This window comes from Erpetoichthys calabaricus, chromosome 18, assembly GCF_900747795.2.
Source record: "Erpetoichthys calabaricus chromosome 18, fErpCal1.3, whole genome shotgun sequence".
Lineage (NCBI taxonomy): Eukaryota > Metazoa > Chordata > Cladistia > Polypteriformes > Polypteridae > Erpetoichthys > Erpetoichthys calabaricus.
The window spans coordinates 56,917,631-56,932,020 of NC_041411.2; the positions used below are offsets into that span (position 1 = coordinate 56,917,631).

The following is a 14,390-nucleotide window of genomic DNA, read 5'->3' on the forward strand; positions in this document are numbered from 1 at the left end:
TTGTTTGTTATTATGTAAAACACTGCCCAGAAGATTCTATACTTTTCTAAGTAAAAATATGAACATGAGGCAAACACATTTCATGATTAACAAGAATTCCCATCTTCTCACTAGTGTTGGGTGGTACACCAGTTCATACCGAAAACCGTTTTTTATTTTTTTTATGATATGGATTTTTCTTATACCGCAACACCGGTTTAAATTGCCTAAACGACGTTCGGAACATGGCGCAGCGGGAAACTGTTCAAGTGGGGACCTTTTTCACTGCTACACCGCTAAACACAGATTTGTTGCACTAGGGCTCTTTTTCACTGCAACACCACCAAAAAGGTAGCGGCAGGTAGCATAGGTATTGCGCGGTGAAAATGGACACAGAATATTCCGAACCTGAAGCCGACGATAAAGTTGAACATTATGAACAGAAGAACTTTTGCCGAAAAAAAGGAGTCACGTCCGTCGCCTGGAGATACTTTAGTTTTAAAAGGTCAGATGTGTAAATACTGTTTCTATACTACTGGATAATACTGCAAGCCAAGTTGTACTTGTTTTATTTGTTTTCAATACAGTGTAATGTACCTGGGTACTGTGTAATAGTGTTACGACATGTTGACTTTATTCTCGACATTTCTACTTTATTCTCGCCGTTTATGTCAAGATTAAAGTCGACATGTTGACTTTATTCTCGTAATTTGTCATTAAAGTAGAACACCGTAAACTAAACTTCATTGTAAAATGAATATTTAATTTACTAGATTTTCTCAAACCCCGTCATAAGTTATATAGCACATTAAATGCTTTGTGTTAAGTGATTCTTAAACTGACTTCTTCTTGCACTAAGAGGAGGCGCCGGCAGCAATTGCTGCACAGAATACATTCACTTCATGATCTTCCTGCTCTCTGAACATTTAGAATGCTAAGATAAATACTTAATATAATTTTCATGGTGAAATGCATTAAAGCATGCATTAATCATATGGGGGCACGGTGGCGTGCCTGCCTTGCATTTGCATGTTTTTCTGGTGGGTTTACTCGGCGTGCTTCAGTTTCCTTTCAAAGTCATGTGGATGTGGGGTTTTGTTATGCTATATTGACCCTGCTAGTGTATGTTTTGCTTGTATTCATCCTGCGATGTGCTGGCGACTCGTTCAGAGATGGGCGCAACTCTGAATGGATGGCATAATTAAACATGTATAACGAAGATATTTTTAAAGTTCTGAACACTCCGTGGGCTAAGTTTATAACTAGTTTTAATTTCACAAAGACGTTTATCATGTGATTGGTTATGTGGTGAAAGAAAAAGGAAGGATAGGAACTGGGGTTTTGGTACGTCAGATAGAGACAGCATGCATGCAATAAAGATAGCCCGCTCAGAAGAACATGTATTGAATTCTGTGTTCGTGTCTCCGACCAGCAGATCACAAACCCAAACATATCACAATATTTAAGTTAAACCTGTGCGATAGCTATTCATACATCCAGTTTTTGGAGCCTCGTCACACCTGCCATAAAGTTCTCTACACTGAACATACACCTGGGGACCCCTTACTGCAAGGGAGCAGCACTACCGCCTCACTACCGTGCATGTGTAATACCTGCTTTAATGCATTTCATCATGAAAATGATATCAAGTATTTATCTTAGCATTCTAAATTTTCAGAAAGCAGGAATATCATGAAGTGAATGGATTCTGTATGGTGATCGCTGTCTCTCTTGGTGCGGAGGAGGTCAGTTTAAGAAGGCGTAGTGATTAACCACTGGGTCGGGGAACGTAACACAAAGCATTTAATGTGCTGCATTAATTTATGACGGGGTAAATTAAGTAATTGATTAAACATTGAATTTTAGGAAGTTTAGTTTACAACATTCTACTTTAATAAATGAAGTAAACGGCGAGAATAAAGTGGAAATGTTGACTTTGTTCTCGACATATAGTTTGTTTTTTCTTCCCAGTATAGCTTAGCTTGAAGGCAAGGTCCATATTAATGCAGTTTGCCTAAATGATGGTTCAGTTGGTAAAGATGTCATCACCAAGTTGCACTTGTTTTATTTTATTTTAATTTGGTGAATACTGTGTAATGCACCTGGGCTTGAAGTCTTGAAGTAATAGTGCAACTGTCAGTAATAATACTATTATTTATTTTATTGTTATTAATTATTAGTTTAAATATTATGCAGTTTAATAATGATAAAGTTGTTTAAAAAGTCACTTTAACGTGTCAGTGGACAGAGATTGTTAACATTAACAGAAAGTGTAGTTGGTTTACAAAAAATATTTACTGTTTATTCCTTTTCTAAGACATATTCGGTGCAATACAATTTTTGACAAGCACTTCTGGATATTTTACTAAGTCTAAATGCCTCTTTGTATGGTTGAAAATATGTTGTCAAAATTAGTTTGTTTTTGCAAAATTTGTTCAATAAAAAGGTTCTATATTTTGACTGCATCTGTCATGCAATGTGATACCTTCTCCATTATTGCCACCCCCCTTGAAAACTATCACTTTATGGGGCAATGCAAAAACTGTATTAATACTTGTGTGCACATTAAAATGTTTTTTTTGTACAATGTACAATACTCTTGACAGTGGAATAAGTTATTCTTAACCACATTTTCCACTGCAATTACTGGCTAACATCCACTCTTGCATGGGGAAAAAAATACCGTCGAATACCGTGAAACCGGGATAATTTAGAAAAATACCGTGATATAGAATTTTGGTCATACCGCCCACCCCTACTTCTCACTGTATACATATATAAAAAATTATATAATTTGTTGAAGATAAGCATTTTGTCTCTAATCATTTTCATTGGCTATGAATGTACTTAAATACTTTACATAAGTAATTCATAGAAATATGAAATTATAAAAAAGAAGATTGCAGAATTTTTTCTGGCCTCAAAAAAGAGCCATTAGATATGCTATTAACAAAGAATGACGGTGTAAATCTTAAACCTTAAAGTATGAGAAAAACTACATTTTTATCATCATGTTTACAAAAAATCCTGAATATAGAATTCTCAGGTCTCATATCAGCATTTTGTCAACTGTACAAGTAGTTATGTTGTTAGACTTCTACTTCAGGAAGTGATGAACTGAACCAAATATCTGCAGTATGGTTCTAGGGGATTAAAAATTAAATTTAATGCAACCGACACAGCAATTTCCCAAAGGAGTAATAAAGCCTTTTACTCAATTAACAGTTTTAACAATTATGAATATAACACAAGCTTCAATGAGATCAACGGCAAGAAACATTTTCTCTTTCCATAGCAAAAACTGCTGCCATAGGTAATCACACCACATAACTTTGTACAGATTGAAAACAAAACTTCTCAGAAAAAAAACAGCAGAGGTCTGAAATCCCCAGTTTCATCCCTCCATTCTTATACCACCAAAGTGAAGCACAGATGTTTCACTTCAACTTGCACCCCATATCAAATTGCTGTCATGTGACAAATGATTGCTTGTAACATAAGGCTGGTACTGGGGGGGTTCAGCTACAGAGGCTTTGTCATTATATGAAGAAAACACAGAAATAGCCACTGCATAACCTTGCCAATTTATTGCATTTCTGGTGGGAAAATTCAAATTACCTACTAATAGTATTTTGTAAGGTGTATGCGATCTGATTTTTAGAAAACAAGAATTTTCAAAAGAACATCTCCATGTTATTATTAAAAATAATATGCTCTCATAAGCTAAATAAAATGATTTGCTACATGCCCCAAGATGCTAAGTAGACAATGTTCAAAAAAATGTTTAAAACTAAGCTACTAATTTATACTAAATAGTAATTTAGTGCACTGACAACAACCTGCTCCTGAACACAAGTAAGACCAAGGAGCTCGTTGTGGACTTAAGGAAAAAGAAAACGGACATCAAACCACTCTATATCGGAGGGGACGGTGTGGAGAGGGTGTCAGACATCCATGATGTGGACTCCTAGAAGTGGAAGACATGTCCTGGGGTGTGAACACAGCTGAGCTGGCAAAGAAGGCTCTGCAGAGACTATTTCCTGAGAGTCCTCAGGAAAAATAACATTCCCCAAAAACTGCTGTGTCCTTCTATCGCTGCTCTATCAAGAGTATCCTGTGCTACTGCCTCTGCGTGTGGTTTTCCAGCTGCAACAACAGCGCATAGGAAAACACTTCAGCGGATCGTAAAAGACTGCCCCAGCAGATCAGCGGCTGGTCTATTACCCTCTCTGGATGAACAGCACAGCTCTCTCTATTCTGATTCTGATTATTTCAGAATACACTTCCACACCAGGTTCAGAGTTAAGCCTCTGAATTTAATTATGCTGGAAATACCAGCTTAGAGCAAATTTGTTTTTTTTTTTGATTTTATTGTAATCATTCCATAGAAATAGATCAATTGTTACAAAAATAGGATTGAAAACAAATCAACCCCCACCCCGAGAAAGAGAGCATGGCCAACAGAGTAAAACTTAAAGGCCAGTAAAAATAAGTAAATTGATAAGTTTAATAAGTGGATAAAGATAATCTAAAATGTTATTGATTAGATTCCTGTCAGGTTTGAAAAAATCTGCACAGATCCTCTAAGTGAGAATTAGATTTTTTTCCAATTTTAAATAGTATAAAACATCAGTTACCACTTAGGATTCTTCCAGTTGAGCAAGATAAGTCCACGTGCCAATAGTGTATTAAAGGCAATTACAGTTTGTTTGTCCTTTTCCACTTTAAGCCCATCTGGGAGTACACAAACACAGCTGTTAATGGGTTAGGAGGGATTGTGACACCAAGGCTGGTCTGAAAGGCATTTAAAAGATTTGGTCCAGAATGATGTTAATTTGGTGCAGGGCCCAAAACATGTGACCCAGTGAGGCTGGAACTTGATTGCGGTGTTCGCAGGTTGGTTTCTTGCCCTGGAAAACATTTTGGACAATTTTAAACTGAGACAGATGTGCTCGATAATATAATTTTGAGTTGAATAAATTGTGTGCTTTGCGCATATGGAGCTCAAGTGAATTCTCTGCATTGCTACCTTCCACTTCTTTTCTGATATGTTGAGCGAGAGATCCTTTTCCCATTGTCCTCTCAGATATTTGAAAGGGAGGGACTGTAAAATGGTTTTATATATTGAGGACTTAGACAGCATTTCTGTGAGAGCAAATTCTTTTAATGTAATCACAAAGGACTGGTGATAATATTGCAAGATGTTCATTAACTATGAGCTCGCTTTACAACGCAAGAGGATATTTTTAAAATATTCCCTGGATTTTGTAAAATGATTACTGGTAAAATGGTTAAAAAAAAAAAAAAGAGACAGTACTGCAGTGTTAATGGAGATGGGTTTTCGGATTGCCATTATTACTGAAAAATTACATTATTTTCATGTTATATGAGCTATGCAGTAGACAATCCATAAGAATGCCAGTCATACTCAGCCTCTGAATTACAGTACATTCTAAAGCATGTCTCTAATCGGTTTGTGGTCCAAATATTACACACAGCACATGCAAACAAACTAATTTTCATGTTGATTATAGGATAGAACAACTCTCAGATATCTAATAATATATTTGTAAACATCCAAAATTTCTTGCACTTTTTACCATAGAAGAAAACAAAAAACATCTGATACTGTGAACGGTGGACAAAGCATGCTTGATCTCTACAACTGATCAAGTAGAAAATTCTTGTCCATGTGGTTTCTTGTAATCCAATACTAATACTCCCAAAAGCTAGAAAAACCTTGCCTTACATCAGTTATTTAACGATGTAAACATGCTTGTTTTGTGTGGTGGGGTGCATAATAACCTGGGGGTTTTTTAAGGCTGATCTAAAATATGTATTTATTTATTTAATTTATTTAAAGCTGCTATATCAACTATAAATATTTATCCAGATTTAACTCTGTACAGCTTCCCAACATGAAAACAAACATTTCAAGTTTTAGTACTTGTCATAGAAAGCAAAAACCAGCCCAGACTCCAGAACCCATTAGAATATTTTAAACATAATTTTCAGGTGAAACATAAAAATAAATAGTCTTGAGTTGTAGATTTTCAATGAGGTAATGAAGGTAATGAAGGCAAAAAACCTAGCTGAAAGGTATAAGCATTATAAAAGACCTGCAGATAATGTACAGGTTACTTACTTAAAACATGACTTTGTGAGACAACTGAACATGTCACATGTGTGCCCAAACCCTAACTTTAAACCATACAGAAAACAAGTTTAAACTAACTATGTTGTAATTCGGAAGTTAAACAGCCATGTTATTACAGGTAAAGAACAACACATGTAGTAAATAAACTCATTACTGGAGTAATTTTTTTTTTTTTTCTCAAAAGAAAAGTGGCAAAACAAGGTAGGTTTTATATACATTTCAACACCACTTACTGCCGTTACTATAAAATTGTATTTTCCTTTATTCAAACTAAGATCACCAAAGATGCTATATCTTATCATTTGCAAAACAGAAATAACTGACAATGAATGGCAGGAAGTTTCAGCCATACAGTACAAAAATGATTATATCTTGGGATGCTACATCTAACAACATTAGCAAATCTAAACGCATTCACCAATCACTTGAGGTTCAGCAAACAGCAACTCTGCAAACCTGATGTTTCCATCTTAGGCAATCATTCTTTAAAAGTTCATACAGCTTTCCTGCTATATCTAGCTAGCAACAAGGTCCACTAAAGGGAAAAGCTGCGTCTCGTGTGCAGTGCCACCAAGTTGTGACGTTTGATTTTTAAATGCTTTTAATGTTTCTGTTAGTTTGTTACGTTGTGATTTCCACAACATGATGTAAACGTAAGGGTTGCACAGGAAAAGTAGTGTTCTACTCCGAGTCGAAGTGAAAACAACAAAAACCGCTATCCACACAAAATTGAACGTGCTGGGTAACTGTAACTTGCTCCCAACCCTAATACGGAAATGACATTAGACTCGTTTCCGTGTATTTTAGAAGGGCCATGCACAATGGCTGGAAAACTGACTACCCGGGCATATAGCCACAACACGGCGCTCTGCGTCATACACCGCCTTTAACTACCACGAAACTGTGCAGAAGCAGTGGCCCACCAATTTCTAAGAAGCCAACGGTGACGGGTTACATTCAGGAGTGTTGGGCCATTACGTAGGATATCACAGATCTCTCTAACTTTCAAGTTTTTGTTCCCACGTACCCGCGCACTCTTCTCTGTCTGAGGGCCGACCGCCAGACTGGCGATTACTCCTCACCTCCCCCCACCGCACCAGCAAATCCTCCGCCCTTGGTCGAGTCCCCCTGGGGCCAGCCAGGAAATGAAGAACGATACCAAAGCTACGCTCTGTCGTCCGGCACCACCCAAACGGACGTCGCCCATTTGTCGGAATCAACTTTACCTTCATAACACAAGATTCCGAATGATTGTGTTCATCTTATCCAAGTACTGGTAGTTCAAAAGATCCATTTTCGTGAAAACATGGGAGGGGGCGCGGCGGAGTAGACCAGCTACTTCGCGTGCCGCGGTGGGGGAGGCCCGGCCTCGAATTTCTCTCCTGTGACTCTTTACCCAAAATCAAGCAGAGAACGCACAGCTTGTTACCAGTGCTACCGTTACTGCTTTTCGGAATCGTTTCACTGAAACAGTGCAGAGCGCGGCCGGCCAGTAGCCCTCACCACAGCCCCGCTGGCAAGTTCTCTGCGCGCTGCCGTCACGCTCTGTCGAATGAGTCGCGGCGAACTGCGGTTTCCACTATGTAGGCGTCGCACCCCGGACAAAATAGAACGCGCCCACCCGCGAAGCTTTGGTGCTTGCTGTTGTGTCTGGGATCAGCTTGTCAAAAGGGGCCTGCACCAGTGGGCCGGGAGAGCTTAGAAAAAGGCGCAAAGCCCACCCGATCGCCCAGTGAGACGTGAGCATATAAAGAGATGCTGGTTCAGTAACGTCTCTTTTCTGTTGCAAATGACCACTTCCAAATGGACTAAATTAGAAATGGCTTTTTTTCCCCAGTCAATGGCAAAAATGTGTGTCAAATCCTGAAGAAAAGGTATACATTTTGTGAATCTAAAATATTCACGACTGCCACACGCAGTTCCCTACATGTAGGGTGAAACAGAGCGATTTTGAAATCATGACAATGCACAAGAAGAGCATGTCACACCCACAACTGATAAGTAGCTCGAAAAAAGTATGCATTGCTTTTACATTTATCATTTGACAGAATGACCAGGTAGTCCAAAGCCAAGAATACTCAAACCAGTTAAAATATATAGTGTTCTTACTTTGACTCTGTTTACTCAAAGCATCATCTTCTCACAACTTCTAACACTATTTCTTAAAACAATTCCAAACAGTCCTTATCACCCATGCAAAGACAAACATTCCCAACATTATTATTCCAAGTGCTCTGCAAAATGCAAGAAAATTTTTAAAATGAATGACTTCAGAAGGACGTCCACAAACAAAGCATGCTGATGTCAGATAATGAGGGATTTTTTCAGTTTGTCTTTGTGCCTTCTTTATCTGTTTAATTACTTTAGTGTAAACTGTATTTCCTACTTTAATATGCTTTGGCAACACCCTGTGCTGAAAATGACATTTTAATTTGCAAAATAAAACAACATAGTACATGCAACAAAATGAAATGGAAAAAAAGCAGTGAAAAAATGGTGAGCATGAACCAAGAAAGGTGTGTGAAAAAACACTTGCAAAGACAACCACTGAAAGTGTTCTAAATACACAGATATTAGGGAACTAAAAGAGCACAATGCAGCAAATGCAAAGAAAGTCAACGGCTCAAACAAAGATAAAAATAAAATTCAATAGTACAAACTACAATGCAAATGCACAAATAGATTAAACAGTACCACTCACTAAATACAGCAAAATTTCATATGAGGATACAGATTTGTTTAAATACATGAAAAAAAGTAGAAACTAACAAAAAGAAACCAAGAATAAACCCTGCAGGTACTTTCGGTCTATCCACACAGGTGCCTGGTTCCTGTCTACTAAGTGGGGAGTTGAACGTTCTAATTACCTGCCTACTTCTCCAGTATCAACCATGTGGTGGCCCCTATTGGCGAATGAGGAGGCTTGGCCTCTTGCACGACATCCATGGCCCTCCCCTATTAATACAGAAAGATCAGATATCTTTAGTACTTGCTGGTCTGCCTGCCCTATAGCATTTGGGAAAACATATTATATTTCCTTCCACGTCACAATAATCCTCTCCTATACAGTTCTCTGTGTCCTACTTATCTTCTGAGACACCTAATTTGTTACACAGACAGAACTTGTTACTAACCCGTGTTTGAACTTTTTTCCTACAGTGACGTGTAGTTACATCCCCACTGATAGCATGAGGTTTCCTTTAATCTTAAGCCATTGGCTGGGTTCTGTTTCTGCCAGGTAACAACTTGTGTACTTGGCAACCCACGACAAATAGTGAAAACATAACTAGATGTTTGATGTTATGTCGCCGAAGGACTTTCATTTACAAGTACTGATCAGTAAAACACAATCTGGCAGACAAATGCTGTTGGTTTCAAGTCGAGCTCTTTGTTTTGCCAATTATACTTGAAGGGAAAAACTGGGTGTGGAACGCAGTATAGACTTGGCTTGGTAATGGAAAAAGACCCATTAACAAAAAGTCCCCAGAGAGAAGATCTGTGATAGCACAGAATGCTTGCCTGGTTAAAGCTGTTTGGGTTTCCACAACTTTAAGCATATTTATCTCGCTACAAGATATTTATTTGAATGCATTCAGTTCTAGCACTGTTACCTTTTCCAAATTGTCTAGGAAAGATGCAGATATTGGGAGCAATTAACATCCAGCGAAAAGCAGATTTTAATGTTTGCTAACCTATCAATGCATTTATTTTCATAAAAAAAAACAAGTCACTAGTATGACCAATGGAAAAAAAGAGCCAGCATCATAATTGCATCAATTTCCAATGAGTGCCATAAGCAGATACCACGTTACAATAATTCCATATGGGGAAGAGCATCCTCTTCCGTTTAATTAAGCTTTTTACAAAATTTATGTTGCAACTGCCCAAAATATAAATAGACAGGTAGTACTGTAATGCATTTTACAAATAACAACACACTGAAAATTAAAACATAGAAAAACATCATTCTATCACAATATAATTATCCATCAAAAATACGTACATTTTGCTAAGTGTTGTCTGGATTGAATGGAATGTTTCATGCTTTTAATAATTCAATATATAAAAAAAACTATGCTCATACACTTAATTGTAATATACAGGCATGTATGATAACATATGACACATTCAAATATTACTTTTTTTTTGTTTTTAAAAACACAGTTTAGGAAATAAAAGTAGCAAACAGTAAATGAAGTCCTGCTGGTCGTGTTACAGATTATCTGATTTACAATATACATAATTTTTTCAAAAAGCATAAGATGTTAAATATTACACACACACAAAAAACATAATACTTATGAGATAAAAAACACAGTACACTGACTAAAATTCCGACCAGGAACAAGAGCAATTGGATGAATTTGCACATAATTTGCCGAGTTTTCCCAACTAATGAAAGTTCTTATAATAAAAGATGTACACCAAAAGCAATTTACACTGAAATGTTTTACTTTATCAATACTAAACAATCTATACTCCCACATTTTACTTTATAATACGCTTTTAACTACAGGTGAACACTAGCCAAAACTGTTTTTAAGATGTGCTAGACTAAAGCGCAACTGTATTTTCGGTTTATGCATACCATGTATATTATAGCCTGCAAGTATTTATCTAAGAAAAGGGTGCAGATCCAGCAACCTTCTGTTTTACAGTCCAAGTTTAGCCACCAGACCACACTATGAGAAGAGCAGCTACAAGCCAACCATGTCAGCGAGGAAGCAGAGATACCATGCTGCCCCATAGTGGTAAGTCGACGCAAAGATGGTTTGCCTCATTAGACAGAGTGTCCAGTTTCTAACATTTTCTTTATCCCATTATTCCTGGCAGATCCTCTTAAGCTCTATTAGATTAGATGGGAAGCATCTGTAAACTGCCATCTCGAAGTCTATCCACAGTATTCTGTGGGGTCCTAGAGTATAGTATATTGATGGGCAAAAAAAAAAAAAAATGTATCCATTTAAAATTAAATTTACAATACAATAAACTGTGGAGAAAACTAACTCATCACAGTCTAACACCAAGTCAATTAAGCTTCGGGGATATCAATCTGTCCAGTTAGGAAACATAAGTGATTGTGAATCAACTTCACATGCTCTGGTGCAAATGAAAGTGACAATAGGTGCACCAAGAAAGACAACAACAAGATGACCCCCAAAAAGGCAATAGTTTTGCAGGTGGCTTGCCAAAGATAATTGCTCTCTCCTTATCCTTCCTGACTCTTCTTTTCTAGTTATGCATTTTGCCTAATGTCTTTGTCCCACTAGCAGACCCTCACAACTCGATTGGCGCCTACCAGGCCTGAACGGCATTCCTCCCCCACCTATCGAAGTGCCAACTCACCACCAGGTGGTGATCAGTTGACAGCTCCGCCCCGTCTCTTCAACCCGATGGGTCCAAGACAATGTGGTCCGCAAGTGCCCGACAATCCATACGACCACAAAGTCGTAGAATCGAACGTGAGGCCTAGGGTGTGTCCTTGGTGCCAAGTGCACATATGAATACATCCCTATGCTTGAACATGGTGTTCATTGATGACAATCCGTTACGAGCACAGGATAGTCCAATAACAAAACACCACTCGGTGTTGAAGATCGGGGGGGGGGGGGGGGGGGGGGGGGGGGGGGGGGGGGGGGGGGGGGGGGGGGGGGGGGGGGGGGGTGGGGGCGGCTGCAATTACTCCCAATCACACCCTTCCAGGTCTCATTGTCATTGCCCACCAGAGCATTGAAGTCTCCCAGCAAGTACAAGGAAGTCCCCAGAAGGTATGACTCCAAAAAGGGTGGGTACTCCGAACTGCTGTTCGGTTGCATACGCACAAACAACAGTTAGGACCCGTCCCCCAACCTGAAGGCGGAGGGAGGCTACCCTCTCGTCCACTGGGGTAAATCCCAATGAACAGGCCTCCAAGTCGGGGGGCAGTAAGTATACCCACACCTGCTCGGCGCCTCTCACCGGGGGTCAACTCCAGAGTAGTATAGAGTCCAGCCCCTCTCAAGGAGATGGTTCCAGAGGTCCAAGCTGTGCATCGAAGTGAGTTCCGACTATATCTAGCCGGAACCTCTCGACCTTGCGCACTAGCTCAGGCTCCTTCCCCTTCAGAGAGGTGACATTCCACGTCCCACAAGAACCAGCTTCTGTAGCCGAGGATCAGGCACCAAGATCCCCGCCTTCGGCCACCATCCAACTCACACTGCACCCGACCTACTTGGCCCCTCCCATAGGTGGAGAGCCCATGGGAAGGGGTACCCCACGTTGCCTCTTCGGGCTGTGCCCCGGCCGAGCCCCACGGGTGCAGAGCTCGGCCACCAGGCGCTCGCTATCGAGCCCCACCTCCAGGCCTGGCTCCAGAGGGGGGACCCGGTGACCCGCGTCCGGGCAAGGGAAAACGCGTCCAGAAGTTTTCATTCATCATAGAAGGTTTGTTTAACCGCTCTTTGTCTCATCCCTCACCTAGGACCAGTTTGCCTTGGGTGGCCCCTACCAGGGGCATAAAGCCTTAGACAACAGAGCTCCTAGGATCATTGGGACACGCAAACTCCTCCACCACGATAAGGTGGCGGTTAAAGGAGGGGTTTGCGTGTCCCAACAGAGTAAATAATATATCATTATTTGGAACACATGCATTTCATGTGTGTTCCGTGTCCTACAATGATCTGTGTAAATGTAGGATGGCAAGAAATGTTGAACACATAGCTAAAACAAACTTTTTTCATGTTATAATGCAAATGACAAAAGTTTGACATGAAGTGTATTAATGTGTGAAGACTGAAGTCCAAATATCAAATAAACACTTTCACAAAAGGTACAAGTATTACAAAACAAGTATGCTTTTATTCAAGAATATAACTGAAGAAAAAGAAACCGGTTTAGGGTACAAACACTGACACGACCGCTTTGGTGGTGCAGCAATAAGAACTTCTGACTCATAATCAAGAGGTTGCTGGTTCCAGTCCGGGAACTTCCTAGATTTACTGTTTTGAATATTATTATTATTACTTATTGTTACTGTTATACAGCAGAATAAAAAACATACATTTGATTCGAGTCTGTAATGGTCAGTGTAAATTTATGGTACTTGTAAAGGTTATATAAATGCCACATTGAATGTTGTTTACCTATATGTATTTACTTATCTTCCTACCAAGTAGACTGCAGAGCTTCCTGTGTTTGATCGACATAGGCATGCTGACGAAGTACAGTAGGAAGTAAATAAATATAGGTAAACAACATTTGATGTGGCATTTATATAAGTAACATATAAATGTTTTTTCATATAAAGACCATCAAAAAAACAAATTGTAAACAAAACTTTGCACAATACCTTGGCAAGTTCTGAAAGCTCTGCTGTTTCGCTGATGATGATATGCGTGTGGCAGATTCACTGGCAGGATGATGCCCAACCTGTTGCTGAATCCAAACGGAGCCATCTTTTGCCTTTACGCCTGGTGCAGCTGTGTTGTTTTTATGCGTGAGTGGACGTTTCTTGCAGGGAGGGCTTCTGTTCTCTTTCTCAAATGTAGAACCCTCATCTTCATCTGAGTTCACCTCTGTTATTGTACATCTTTAACTGAAATCAGCAGTGTTAGATCGGGGGAGCATGAACGTGACAGAATAAAACAATTAAAAAAAAAAAAAAAAAAAAAGCTAACCTTTACAAGTACCATAAATAAGTAATAATAATAATGATAAAAATAGTAATACTCAAAACAGTAAATCTAGGAATCGCCCAGACTCAAACCAGCAACCTCTTGATTATAAGTCAGAAGTCCTTATCACTGCACCACCCAAGTGGTCGTGTAAGTGTCATACCCGAACTTGATTTCTTTATCTTCAGTTATATTCTTGAATTATAGCGCACTTGTTTTGTTATACTTGTACCTTTTGTGAAAGTGTTTTGATATCACTTCATGTCAAACTTATGTCGTTAGTACTATAACATGAAAAAAGTTTCTGTTTTAGCTATGTGTTCAACATTTCTTGCCTTGCACTTCCTGTCATCCTACATTTACACAGATCGTTGTAGACACGGAACACACATGAAATGCATGTTCCAAATAACAATATATTATTTACCCTATACAACTCCTATACAAAACCTCACAGAACATTTTGCCTGACTTGAGCAGTGGCAGTGGAGGGATGGGATAGCTGGCTGCTTGCTGATTGATACATTTGCAAAACAAAAGATGCTAATGAGAGGTGCTAAGGAATTTAAGGTGGACCGGGGATTAAGAGTTTTTTCGTAGGC

The 14,390-nt window shown here is 39.2% G+C and overlaps 1 protein-coding gene across 4 annotated transcripts in view; it reads right to left on the reverse strand.

Annotated features, from left to right (window-relative positions):
- The window catches only part of vgll4b (vestigial-like family member 4b), a 304,562-nt gene that overhangs the window by 225,179 nt on the left and 64,993 nt on the right, over positions 1 to 14,390 (reverse strand). Inside the window, exon 1 of one of the 4 annotated variants that reach the window (XM_051921517.1) lies at positions 7,363 to 7,378. The exons of the other annotated variants lie outside the window; for them this stretch is intronic. The gene's annotated coding sequence lies outside the window, so the exon portion shown is untranslated. Of the gene's footprint in view, positions 1 to 7,362; positions 7,379 to 14,390 lie in introns of those variants that run through there. 4 annotated transcript variants of the gene reach the window in all.